Source organism: Eptatretus burgeri, chromosome 9 (genome assembly GCF_056783735.1).
Source record: "Eptatretus burgeri isolate ZD-2024b chromosome 9, Ebu_testis_v1, whole genome shotgun sequence".
Classification (NCBI taxonomy): domain Eukaryota; kingdom Metazoa; phylum Chordata; class Myxini; order Myxiniformes; family Myxinidae; genus Eptatretus; species Eptatretus burgeri.
The window spans coordinates 47,726,191-47,739,707 of NC_140969.1; the positions used below are offsets into that span (position 1 = coordinate 47,726,191).

At 47.4% G+C, this 13,517-nt stretch overlaps 1 protein-coding gene across 1 annotated transcript in view; it reads left to right on the forward strand.

Moving 5' to 3' along the window:
• Positions 1-13,517, forward strand: part of LOC147020084 (uncharacterized) — a 93,231-nt gene that overhangs the window by 43,730 nt on the left and 35,984 nt on the right. The window lies entirely within an intron of this gene.

Sequence of the window (13,517 nt, forward strand, 5' to 3'; positions counted from 1 at the left end):
CTCCTCACACAATCCTCTTATCTCAACCGTGGTCGACCTCTTTTCCTCCGACCTTGCTCCCTCAATCTATCTGCTGTCTTTGCCATTCTCTCTTCCCCCATCCGCACCACTTGTCCAGCCGATCTCATCTGGCATTTCACCAATCTCCTCCCTCAGTTCATCCATTCTCCTTCTGGCCACCCCCTTCACTCCCACAATCCTCCTGACCCAGTTGTTCTCACAAGCCTGCAGCTTATGTCATGTCTCTGTCGGTGCCATCATCTCCAGACGGTAAAGGTAGGCCGGTATTACACACGATATTAGAACCTTCCCTTTCAATTGTCTGGATATCTTTCTGTTTGCCATTACTCTCTGCATTTATAATATCTGCAGGCCTCTGTTTCTCCACACATCCGTACCCACCTGAATCCTCCTCCACACCTCTGCCTCGGACTTACCTTCCATCCCAGATACTCAAACCTATTTCCCAGTTTGATCTCTTTCCCCTCGAACCCGATGTTCATTTCTTTTCTCCGCTGCCCGACCCACATCACCTCAGTCTTCTCCATACTCATCTTCAGCCAATGCTTCCCAAATTCCTCTTTCCACTCTCCCAGTCCCTCCTGAATCTCCTGCCCACTCTACACCACAACAGCCAGATCGTATGCATACAACATCCTCCCCATTCTACCCCTCAAGCTCACCTTCCTGCTTACCAGCTCCACTACCATGATGAGCATGAGTAGGCCGAGAGCGCTTCCCGCCTCAAACCGATGTTCATGCTGAACTCCTGAGACGTCCCAAGACCAACCAAAACTCTTCCCTTCATTCCTTTGTACATCCCTTCCACCAACCTGACCTGCTTCCGGCACTCCCATCCATCTTGGTGTCACCATCACCATCTCTCTCAGGACAGTCGGTCGGCCTTCTCCAGGTCTACAAATCCCAATGCCATCCCACCTGCCATTATAAAACATTTGTCCCATAATAAAAACCAAAAATAGTTCTGAAGTTGTCCCAGGTAAAATTTGACCCCTTGTGAATGAGAAACGTCGCACAAAAATTGTCTACATCTTTGGCAACAGGATCTTCGAGATCTGCAGATTGTGAAATTCAAGAATAATTTCTGATTAACACCTTGTAATTAAGCGAGCTAGATTACACTTTTGTTGTGTTTATGACAGACTTGATCAATAACCTTCTGAGAATTTAATTTTCAGCCCGAAATGCGCTTCACTTTATCTCCTTGTTGACAGTCGAGGCACTGATTCCCCCACTCATTATGTGGCACAAAACCACAGACGACGCAGTTCTTATTTCTACTTTATTCTATGGTAAAGTGATCGACATGAAACTAATTTTGTTTGGCTCTGATACCAAATATTTGTTGTATACATTCTCCATATAAATTCTGAAATATGTCCCCCTTGAGAATGATTGCCACCACCACCTTCTTTTGTATGTAACACGTGGCTGTGGGTGGCATCATTTGCTTGGGCAGCAGCTGTGCCGCCGATGCAGTGCCCCCTGTCGGTTAGAATGAGAATTTGTAATTTGTTCATGGTGATGGCGATAGCTCGCCGACTTTTCACGAAGGGCACCGTGTTATCTTTAACGTCCACCAACTTATGACGGCAGATGAGACGTCCAGTTTGAGGTCCATTAGAGAGGTACGGCACATACGCTGATGAATCACCCTGCCTGTGAAACATCAGGATGACAGTTTATAGCTGGGTTGGGATTCAAACCCAGGTTAGACAGCTTAGACGAGTGTGTACACGTCTTGAACTATGCATACAATGGCACAAGTCTATCAAATATATCTCGAAATTATTCATATAAACGTAATACAAACTCCTCATCAACACTTTTTGGGATGGACCATGTTCTTGCCTCTGTTCCATGCCAGCACATCATTGGAAAATTCTCACTTTTGATTTACATGTCTGGTCTGCAGTTAGTCTCGTGCTCTAACTGATGGATTTGTGTGGACTAAAACTGCCTCATTGTTCTCCTCGTGGAGAGAGGGCAGGGTTATGTGACGTCACTTTTGCTTCTCAGAAACTTGCTGCGGAATCAAGTCTGCTTCTGCTCGACGCAGTTTGAGCCATTCTCTTTGATTGCAGTTGAGCGCTATCAGTAGGTTTATCATGTGAAATCGCTGAGCAGAAGAATAGGCTGAGCTGTTTGTCGGTTCCACTTGCTTTGATGTGAAATATACTGATGCTTCTATGTTGGCAAGGTCCAATGGATCAGAACCTTGTGTTTTTGGGGGTCGTGTTTGGTAGGCACAAACCTATTTTCTGACACACTGATTACAATGTGTAGAGCCAAAGCTGTACATTCTCATCTTTGTGTTTTTACATTGTGCTCGAGCGGCCAATGGTTCCTCCATAGTGGGCTGATCACGACTGTTTATATGTACCTTAAACCTTTGCAAGCGGTCAACCTGGAAGGAACCATGCATTGTTTGCATGCAAGGCTTAAGCCCAAGGAGCAGTCAAGTAAGAATGGGGTTGGGGGGGGGGGCGGTGGACGGTCTCATCACACTTGGGCGCACTTATCATTGCACCTTTTAATGAGAAATACAAGATGGCGAAAACTCGCAAGTCGAGTCATGTACACCAAAATCGCTGTCCTTGCCGCATCATTATCATCATCTCGCTTGCCCGGGTTCTACTTATGTCATTGGAGTCAAATAATAGACATGATTTTTGTGGAACGGAGATATTACAGGGTCTTCGGGATCAAAGTGGTGAAGGTTAATTTTTTTTGTTGTTGTTGTTGTTGTTGTTGTTGTTGTTGGTGTTATGCTCCCACTTGGTTCTCTTTTCCATTGTGACATCAATGTTATAGCTAAAACCGGGCATGTTCCATTAGCAAGTGGCTTACTTGATTCAAACCGCTCGAGCTAGCACTCCAACAGCGCTCGGCACTACTTATAAACATGGCAGCCTCCAATGTAAACAGTAGTGTCCACGCCGGTTAAGACAGACCTGGACGGATAGCCGAACAGTTCAACCTTGGAGATTATTGCGCGCCTGTGATGGGAGGCGGCGAACACGTACCAGAGGTGCTCACCAGGACGGAGGACATGGGTTTATACTCGAACCCACAATGAATACAGACACAAGCAATCTTAATAAATGGGGGTTTAATGAACATATAAATCAAGTATTCATAATAGGAATCAATCAAAGCATAAGGTATTAAAACGTGAGGTACTTTCCAGCCTAAAGTCGAGGCGCCTCGACACAGTTCCAAGAACAGACAAGGGGAAAGATAAAACAAAAGAAAAATCCCTTCTTTATTCTGGCACTTAGCTTTGTCCAGAGATGATCTTTTTGGACCTGGTGACGTCGGAGCCATGCAGTCACTGCATGGGAAACTGCACCTGAAAATGGTGCCAAGCCGCTCTCTGGGCGGGAAACGTACGTTGCAGTATTCGTGTGCCGGGATTCAACGCCAGGGCTCAGAAACTGCCGTGCGGCTTCTTCTCACGAGCGAATATGCCAACCGTTCCTCTTTCCCACCAGGTCCGTTCACCACGATCACCCACCTTCCTCCTCGACCATACGACGAGATGATTTCTGAGGCCCCGTGATAAGGCCACAACGCACGCTCTTCTTCCCTCCTCAGAAATGTACACGCTTCACTACTCAGCCGAACAGTCGATGGCTAGCGTTTTGCTCCAGCGCGCAAACAAACTCACCTCAGCACGAACACGAGAATCGTGCAGCCTTCTTCACCGTGTCGAGGGGAAGCCAGTGAGCGAGATCCTTTTGCCTCCAATCACGTACCTCACACACTCTCCTCTCCCCCGGACCTTCTGCCGTCACCCCTATCCATCATCCACCCCAGGGTTTTGCATGTTTGTAGAATTTAAATAATTAGGATGAAAAGCAGAAGCAACAATAAAAATATGAAATGCACATTTTAATATCGTTCTCTGTGATAGCAAAATTGAAGATATAGCCATACGGCGGCCATTTTTTCTAACGTACGGAGGTGTTCTGTTCACAAGCATTTCACTTACCGCTCGCCAAAAACCTCTTGATAGTTTTTTTCCGCTTGCTGATCGGCTAGGCAGGGGGTTTGATAGCGGTTGATATAGAGTGGCTGGCTTGGCAAGCAACAGCAAGCCGCTTGCTAACGGAACACACCCCTGGGCTCTGCTCGGCCAGATATTTGTCTGGATGGGAGAGTGACCAACAGGTGACTCGTCGCCTCTTGGTGCAACCTTTATGCCTGGAAATTATGGAGCGCAAACTGGACTGCAGTGGATTTTTCAGCAGATAAAGTGAAGGATAACATCTGACTATCCCGAAAGCACGGCGTATGAGTAATCTTAGATTCAGGAATTAGCCGTTGGACTCGCCATGCATCGCTCTTGAGGAACTGAAATTTCCAAAACCTCCATGTTGTGCGTCCCATCACACTTATTTTATCAAACCTTTTATTCATTTTCATAAATTTTCCATCTTTTTCACATTTATGTGAGTTTAATAACCTGCAGCCCAACAGTTTCTTAAGGGGCTGTCGCACCTTGACGTTTTAGCCAGCGTACGGCAAGGTATCAAAATGTATGTAAAACGCTGGCGTACACTGAACTATTGATTTTTTTTTTAAGTTTTTGGCGTATAATAACGTGTTGGACGTATGCATAACGTGTTAGTAACGTACACAGAACGTTTAAATCACATATAGATAACTTATACCAACGAATGCTGAGCGTGTTTTGGCGTTCACAACCTATGCCCAACGATAGTCTAACTTATGCATAGCGCGGCAGCGTATCGCTGACAATCACGTGGCGTAGGCTATTTATAGGCTGCGGCTCGAGAATGCAAACCATAACCGCACTAGACATCGAAGTGTGAAGCCGCTGTCACACCTTGACGTTTTAGCCAGCGTATGCCGACGTATGAAAAATTTGCCGAACCAAGCTGGCACACGTCGAATACGTTATGGGTAAGTTTTGTATACGTTAAGAACACGCTGGCATACGTCGACAAATTTTCAGCATGTTGAAAATTTCTCGACGTGCTCGGTGTATGACACACGTTCCGCATACGCTGGCATAAGTTCTCGGCACGCTCCGCGATCGTTGTCACATGTTACTTGTAAGTTACTCATAAGTCGAAACACGTCGATGTAATGTTTGGCGTACCCGAAACTTAATTTTTAACCTATGAGTAACGTGCTTTGAACCTATGTGTAACGTATCTCCAACGCATATTGACGTATGTAGACGTATTTGATTGACGTCTTCTGGACGACCACAGAACTTGCTGAACGTGTTTCTAACTTACAGCTACCGTATAATGGTGTATTGTCAGCGTTTAGGGGAATTGGTATATAAAAATGGGCTTCACAGGAGGAACCCGTCAGTGTTCCAGATTCCATGGTTTTTTTTTTGTTTTTTTAATGTTTTCCTACGCTGAGGTGTTGATGTTTTTTTCAGTTTTTGGCATATTCATAACGAGTTGGACAAATGCATAACGTATTACTAATGTACACAGAACGTTTCGATAAATTATCAATAACTTATACCAACGGATGCTTACCGTGTTGTCGGCGTTCATAACGTATACCCAACGATAGCCTAACGTATGCATAGCGTGAGGCAAAGTATCGTCGACGATCACGTGGCGAAGGCTATTCATAGGCTGCCGCTCAAACAATTTAAATCGCTGCCGCTCGACTATTTAAAATGGACGCTGGCGCTCGAACATTTGAATCATAATCAAGCTCGACATCAAACTATCAACATCATCGTCATGCCGAGGAAAACTTCATAGAATGCTGGCAAGAAGTCTCCTGGCCGTGGACGCGGACGCAAGGAGGATCCATCATCACCAAAACCCTCCACACCACCGACATCCTCTGACGGAAAGGATGCTAGCTCCAACGCCTCTCGGGCATCGTCGGGGGCATCGATAGCTGCGTGCGAGGCCTCCGCCTCCTCTCAGCCAACCCTTGTGAAGAAGAGGGCCAAGAAGACACAGTATTGTCTCGATTTCAAAGTGGAGCAGCTCATGTGCGAATTCCTTCGCGAGAACGCATGCATCTGGGACATCAAGAAGACGGACTACCGGAGGGTGGACAAGAAGGCAAAGCTCTGGGAGGATCAAAGCAAGGCCACGGCGAAGCCTGTCGAGCACCTTCAAGGGTGGTTCAACTCCCTGCGAGACACCCACACCCGTCTGGACAAGAACAAGAGCGGTGACGGCGCCCCGGAGATGACAGAGAGGGAGCATGGGTGAAGGCAAACTTCGGCGACCTCAAGACTGTGGTCCGCCATCGTGCTGAGCCCATCAAAAGTGTAAGTATAAACACATTAATATCAATACTAATATTTATTTATATTAGCTTTACTGTACTACAGATCTCAAAGCAAATTAATCATTGATTACTACAAATCATTGAATTTGCCTCTTCTTTTTGCCTTGTAATTTACTAATCAATTGTCATAATTGCAGGTAAAGGAAACCATTGCAGCACACAGCGGGGACCTTGAGGCTGCCGAGGCTGCCTGTGCAGAGCTCATGGTTGGTGACGACAGCACGCCCTCCCCTGTCCCCTATTCATCCGCACAGGGCAAGGGGAAGCATGGCCACGACGATGACCAGTTGCTGCAGTCACTCGAGAAGAGAGTGCACGAGTCTGGGGAGCTCCTCAAAGTTCTCACAAAGCCTCAGCCCATCACAGCCGGCGTAGCCTTCGCCAACTACATGCGTGACAGCCTGTTCAGCATGTCCAAACGCAGGCTCCGGATGGCAAGGTCACGCTTCACCCCAATCCTCAGTGAGCTATTAGACTATTACAGTGATGAGGAAGAACCTCCCACAGTCCACACCGTCCCTGCTCCTACTTCCGTGCGAACAAGTATCGCACCAGCTATGTACCAGCCACCTCGCCACATGTGCAGACACAAGGCACTGCCTGCGTCAGCCTGGGGCTCACAGACAACTGTACATGTGGACCCTAACATGCAGCAGCCACAGTGCCAGCCGATGATGCCTCCTCCCCCTCAACATGGGTTACAGCCAACCTCCGCCTCTGCATCTGCTGCTATAGGCTCGGGTGACCAGGTATCAAACCAGAACCCAAGCGCCTTTGACACTAGCAGTCAAAGTCTCTTCAACATCTCTGGGTTCTCAGGAATGCTCAACCTGTCCAGCGATCCTATTGCTGCAAGCACCCTGTGTGGGGAGCTGAAGACACCTCCACCACCAGAGAAGAACTACGTACAGTGACAGCTTGGTTGTGTACTTCTCTACATTTGCAGAGACATTGTTTTGGGCATGTTTGTGGCATTTTTTATATATGTTTGCCCGGTGTTATGTTCCATTATTTTTCAGAGCACTGAATAAAAGCTGAGCAAACTCTTGATGTTTGTTGATGTTATTTTGTTAATATTTAATTCATAAACAATAATTAACAATTCCAAGCCGGTAGGCGACATGGCTGCTTGCCCTACTTGGAAAGCTGGCCGACGCGACTCGCCGATATTCATGTACAATGTACATGCTATCAATCAATTTAGCACAATAAATATGATTATCACAGCCCTCTTAGTTTGTGCCCAGAAACCCACCTTGCGAAATTTCAGGCATGTTTCCAAAGACACTCTAACAAATGGCGGCCGTGGTAATCCCATTTATCTATTCGCTAAAGATTTAATTTTTAGCAGCGTCTCGCGTAGTGAACGCTGCTCTAAAAAGAGAGCTCGTCGTTTTTCTTCTTCTTCTTCTTCTTCTTTTTCTTCTTCTTGTGAATACAAAACCTTTATATTAGGACTCGGCTCTTTTATGTACACGATCCGGATCTCCTTAAACACTAAACACTTGTACACATCCTCGCATTGAAGGTGCCTTTTGAGAGCGTCTATCATGAACTTTTAAATATATTCGGACATTTGTTTGAAAGTTTCGAAAAGTTCACGTTACTTTTTAAAGATTATTCTATGTAATGTATTGTAATTCCGTAAATACATTATTCATTTCTTAAATGCACTATATTTTTCGTAAATACATAAATACAGTATGACGGGTCTCGCTATTGGCTTAATCAAGACACGTGAGAGAAATACTGGAAGTTTTTTTAATTTTTTTTAATTTTTTAGACAAAACCTTTTGGACGCTGCTCTTGGACACATTTGTCCTTGTTTTATATGATGCTGTAACACATTCTCCTTGGGCACATAAAAAACAGATCCCTCGGAGGTATTGTTTTTTTTTGGTACAGTCCACAATAAGGGTGCTCTAAGAGCAGCCAATAAATTATGGCCTTATCCCTTATGTCTTTATCCTTTGTAAATCAATGAAACGATGTTCATTTCAAGAGGAATGTTACTGCCTCTGAGGTCCTTTATTGCCTGAACAATGCAGTCATACAAATATCTAAATCGTCCTATCTTGCCACGGAACTGTGCCAGCAGGGGAGTTAACCCAGTGCTTGAGGATATTCCTTTGTTTCTTTCCGTCCTTGGAGGCAGTGTTGTGGCCAGTAGCTGTCTGTGTATCCTCCAAGTGATGTCCCTCTCACCATGCTCCTGGAACAAGGTCGCGTTTCTCATTGTCTGCCCGGTCAACCTGCTGGTTCTGCAGTCCGGGGTACCTGGAATTTGAATTTTATTTTATTTATTTATAAAGCGCACCTATAATAAAAACATATATTCTAATGTGCTGTACAATAAAAAGTAACATAATGATACATATAACATTTAAGGTAAAGCATATAATTTTTATAAGCATAGGCTAAAAGTAAAATTGCATTGTATACTGTATAATATATGCTATATAAACATGAACTACCTGGTCCACACGAGGTTGTGCAGGATCACGCATGTTTTGACAATGAGCTTGACAGTGGAGGGGTGATGCTGCATGGTACTTAGCAGAACCTGGAATCTGTTAGCCAGGATGCCGAATGCATTTTCTACTACCCTCCTTGCTCGGCTAAGCCTGTAGTTGAAGATGCGTTGCTTATTCGTCATTCCCCGGAGGCTGTATGGCTTCATCATGGTTGGTCGTAAGGCAAAGGCATCGTCACCGATACAGAAGTAAGGTACGTCCTGGTTGTCGTTTGGAAGAGGCTCAGGGTCAGGGAAACCAAGGGTACCGTCTTCAGCGCATTCCTTCAGCTCAGAGTCATTGAATATCTGCGCATCTGATGCTGATCCAGTACCGCCGACATCTGCCGAAATGATTTTGTAGTCAGCATCAACAAGCGCCATCAGAACAATAGAGTAGAATCCTTTTATAGTTGTAGTATTGGGACCCACTCTTTGGAGGACAGCAGCAGGCCACATGCTTCCCGTCAAGTGCCCCACATGTATGGGGAAAGTTCCATCTTTGGAAGAACTTGTCACCTATGGCGTGCCAACCATCAGGAGTACTTGGGCAAACCAGCACCTCATCCATGTATTCGTCACTAATTGCTTGACAGACTTGTCTGACCACAAAGGACTGGGTGTTTGAGGGACCCTCCATCCGAACTTCATGGAGGCATACTTGTTGCCAGAGGCAAGGTGACGCAAAGTCATTGCCAGCCTCATGCCAGGCTCAAGCGGGTCCCTGTAGAAGGTGTACTGCTTGGTTATCCTTGGACCCACTCTGGCTCTGGCCAGAGTTTTACATACATTTTTAAACCTTGCCGTACGCTGGCTAAAACGTCAAGGTGTGACAGCCCCTTAAGAAACTGTTATCCTTGGACCCAGGAGGGAAACCACGGGGTAACATCCCTGGGTCAGATTGCGGGAGAGTGTGTCGGAGTGGTGCTGAGGTGTCGTCCACCAGACGGCGGTCTCCTTGGGTTAACCTGAGGCAGTCCCTTCGGGTGGGTGCCTGGAATGTCCTATCCCTAAGAGAGGATGATCACCTGTCTCTGTTATCATCTGAGCTCAAGCGTTTGGACATCGGGATTGCAGCTCTCTCTGAGGTTCGGAGACTGGATTGCGGTGAGATAATGGTGGGTGGTTACACCCACTATTGGTCTGGTCGCTCTGATGGTTACCATACCCAAGGAGTTGCTGTAGCCATGTCCAATAAGCTGACCCCAATGATAATTGATGTAACACCGGTCAACGAGCGTATTATGAGATTAAGGATTCGTCACTCCTTAGGTGTCATTTCCCTGGTCTCTGTTTATGCTCCGACTGAGGCGAATGATCTCACCGTAAAGGATGCATTCTACGCCACGCTCGAGTCTGTTGTTGATCAGTGCCCCAGACGAGATACACTTCTAGTCTTGGGGGATTTCATTGCTTCGACTGGAACTGATAGGGATCGTTACGAGGTGTGTGTTGGTCCCCATGGGTCAGGAACTATGAACCAGAATAGCACTAAGTTCCTTGACTTTGCAAGAAGTCATGGACTTAGGGTGGCCGGTTCATGGTTTCAGCGCCCACAAGCTCATCGCTGGACTTGGTATTCCAACGCTGGCGGTGTGGCAAAGGAGATTGACCATGTCCTCATTGACGGTCGTTGGAGGATGATCCAGAACTGCAGGGTCTACCGGAGTGCTCAGTTCCTCAATACTGACCACAGGCTTGTTGAAGCAACTCTAAAGCTGCACCTCAAATCCTGGAGAATGGTACCATCCCAGCCTAGGCTGGATGTTGGCAAGCTCAGGGATGAGAGAGTAGCTGAGGAGTTTGCGAACAGGCTGAGTGGACACTTTGGGGGTCTGGGTGCTTTGGGGGGTCCTGAAGAGTTGTGGAGTGCCTTCAAGACCACCGTCCTTGATGTTGCCGGTGGATGTCTTGGAGCTCACCGCAGGGCAAAGAAGAATTTTGTCTCTCAAGGGACACTGGATACCATTGACCAGAGTCGCAGGGCCAGGCTGAATGGCAGAGCTGAGCTGTTCAGGGAGCTGAGGCGTAAAACTGTACGTGCACTGAGGGTGGACAAGGAGGCCTATGTACGAGGAATCTGTGAGGTGGTAGAGCATCACCTGTGGACAGGTGATTCTCGTCCCGCTTACAGGGGAATTCGCGCATTGCGTTCATCCAAGCCCATCCCTCGGTGTGCTGCAGTTAGAGCAGAGGGTGGTAGGCTCTTGACAGAGGAGTCTGAAGTGAAGGCCCCCTGGGCCGGTTACTTTGAGCGGTTGTACCAGTCTGATCCCCCAACTGTCGAGTTGGACGTCAAGGGTGTTACAATCCCTGTTGCTGACCCTCGAATCAACTGTGGTCCACCTTCGCTTGTGGAAACACGGGCTGCGGTGAACCAGTTGAAACGGGGCAAAGCTCTAGGGATCTGTGGCATCCATGCTGAACTTCTCAAGGCTGGTGGAAATGCTGCACTCGTGTCGTTGCATGCAGTTTTGTGCTCTGCCTGGAACACAGGCATCATCCAAACTGATTGGAAGAGGGGCCTTGTTGTTCCTCTCTAGAAAGGGAAGGGTGATCGCCAAGACTGCAACAACTACCGAGGGGTGACGCTACTCTCAGTGCCGGGCAAGATCTTTGCTCGGATAATTCTTGATGGGGTTCGCCACCATCTGCTTGAGCACCAGCGTCCAGAGCAGTCAGGCTTTACACCAAAGAGGTCAACGATTGACCGTATCCTTGCTCTTCGTGTCCTCACCGAACGCAGACGAGAGTTTCGGCAGGGGCTGCTTGCAGCCTATGTTGATCTCTGTAAAGCGTTCCATTCAGTTAATCGGGATGTCCTCTGGACGATTATTGGTATTCGTGGGGTGCCACCAAAACTGATCGATCTGATGTCTGAACTCTACTCTGGTACTGAGAGTGCTGTGAAGTGTGGTGGTACCATCTCTGACTTATTTCCAGTTGTTACTGGAGTTCGTCAGGGGTGTGTACTGGCCCCCACACATTTCAGCACTTGTATGGACTGGATTTTAGGGAGGATGTCGGAGAGATCAAGCTGCGGTGCATCGTTTGGGAATGTCAAGATCTCGGACCTTGATTTTGCAGATGATGCAGTCATCTTTGCAGAGACTTTAGATATCCTTTTGGGGGCCCTCGAGGTGCTGAATGAGGAGTTGGAGCCGCTGGGATTACGGGTTTCTTGGGTCAAAACTAAGATCCAGGCTTTCAGTGACATCTTGGATGCTGCTGTCCTGTCTGTGTCTGTTTGTGGTGAGGATGTTGAAGTCGTGGAGAGATTCACTTACCTTGGCAGTGATATTCATGTCTCTGCTGGTTGTGAGTCGGAGGTCAATAGACGTCTGGGTCGGGCCTGGGGAGTCATGGATTCACCGGTGTGGCGCTGCCGGTACCTGTGCGGGAGGACGAAAGTCCGAATCTTCAGGTCCTTGGTACTTCCAGTCTTGCTCTATGGATGCGAGACTTGGACTCTGACCAAGGATTTGAGACGGAGACTTAATTCCTTTGGTACCAGGTCTCTTCGGAGAATCCTTGGCTATCGCTGGTTGGATTTTGTTTCCAACGAGCGGTTGCTGAGAGAGACTCGGATGAGATTTGTTACCTGCATAGTCCGTGAGCGTCAGTTGCGGCTGTATGGGCATGTGGCTCGTTTTCCTGACGCTGATCCTGCTCACCAGATTCTTTCAGCGAGGGAGTCTCATGAGTGGAGGAGGCCAGTGGGCCGACCACGTGCCTTGTGGTTGCAGCAGGTTGACCATCATCTCAAGGAGATGGGGATGGGCCTGGCATCTGCCTGGGGGATGGCCAGACGGAGGCCCCTGGAGTACCGGCGGAAAGTGGACGCAGCGACGCGCTGTTCTGGCACATGCTCCCATACCTGACCTGACCTGATCTGACTCTGGCTAGCAGCTCGTCGAACATCGCTGGGGGCATACGCAGGAAGTTGGTGAAGGCTGCTTCATCCTCATTGTGGAGTTCCACCATGAGCTGGTCATATATGCCAAACTGCCATCGCCTCCCGATCCATGGTCTCACCCAGTTCCTTGTCCTCCGTTCAGCTCTTCTTCTCCTGGCTCTATTGGCACGCAACTGGTACATTGTCAAATCGATGAGGTCATGCTGATGTTGGAGGACAGGTAGGTATTGTCGTCTCAACCTTGCCGGATCCTCCATCTCTCCCATGACATGGACATGTACTCACCACGGAGTCTGAAACACTGACGGGTTCCTCCTGTGTGAACCCCATTTTTATATACCAATTCCCCTAAACGCTGCCAATACACCATTATAGGGGAGCTGTAAATTAGAAACACGTTCAGTAAGTTCTGTGGTCGTCCGGAAGACGTCAAATACGTCTACATACGTCAATGTACGTTGGAGATACGTTGCACATAGGTTCAAAGCACATTACTCATAGGTTAGAAATAAGTTTCGGGTATGCTTGACCAATAGTTCTCAACCTGAGGGGTGCCGAGATTGTTTTGGGGGTCGTGGGAAGGTTGTCAAAACAAATAAACAAACAAATATATTGTTTCGAATTTGGTAATTCGATTGCACACAACATTGAGGTTCCTTTAGTCAGTTATGTCGATAAGTGCTTGTTCCTGAGATAGCTCACCTTCCATTGTTTAATGGGCAGAAATCGATTAGATGCGCTGTGATTAAATGTAATAGTTAGGGA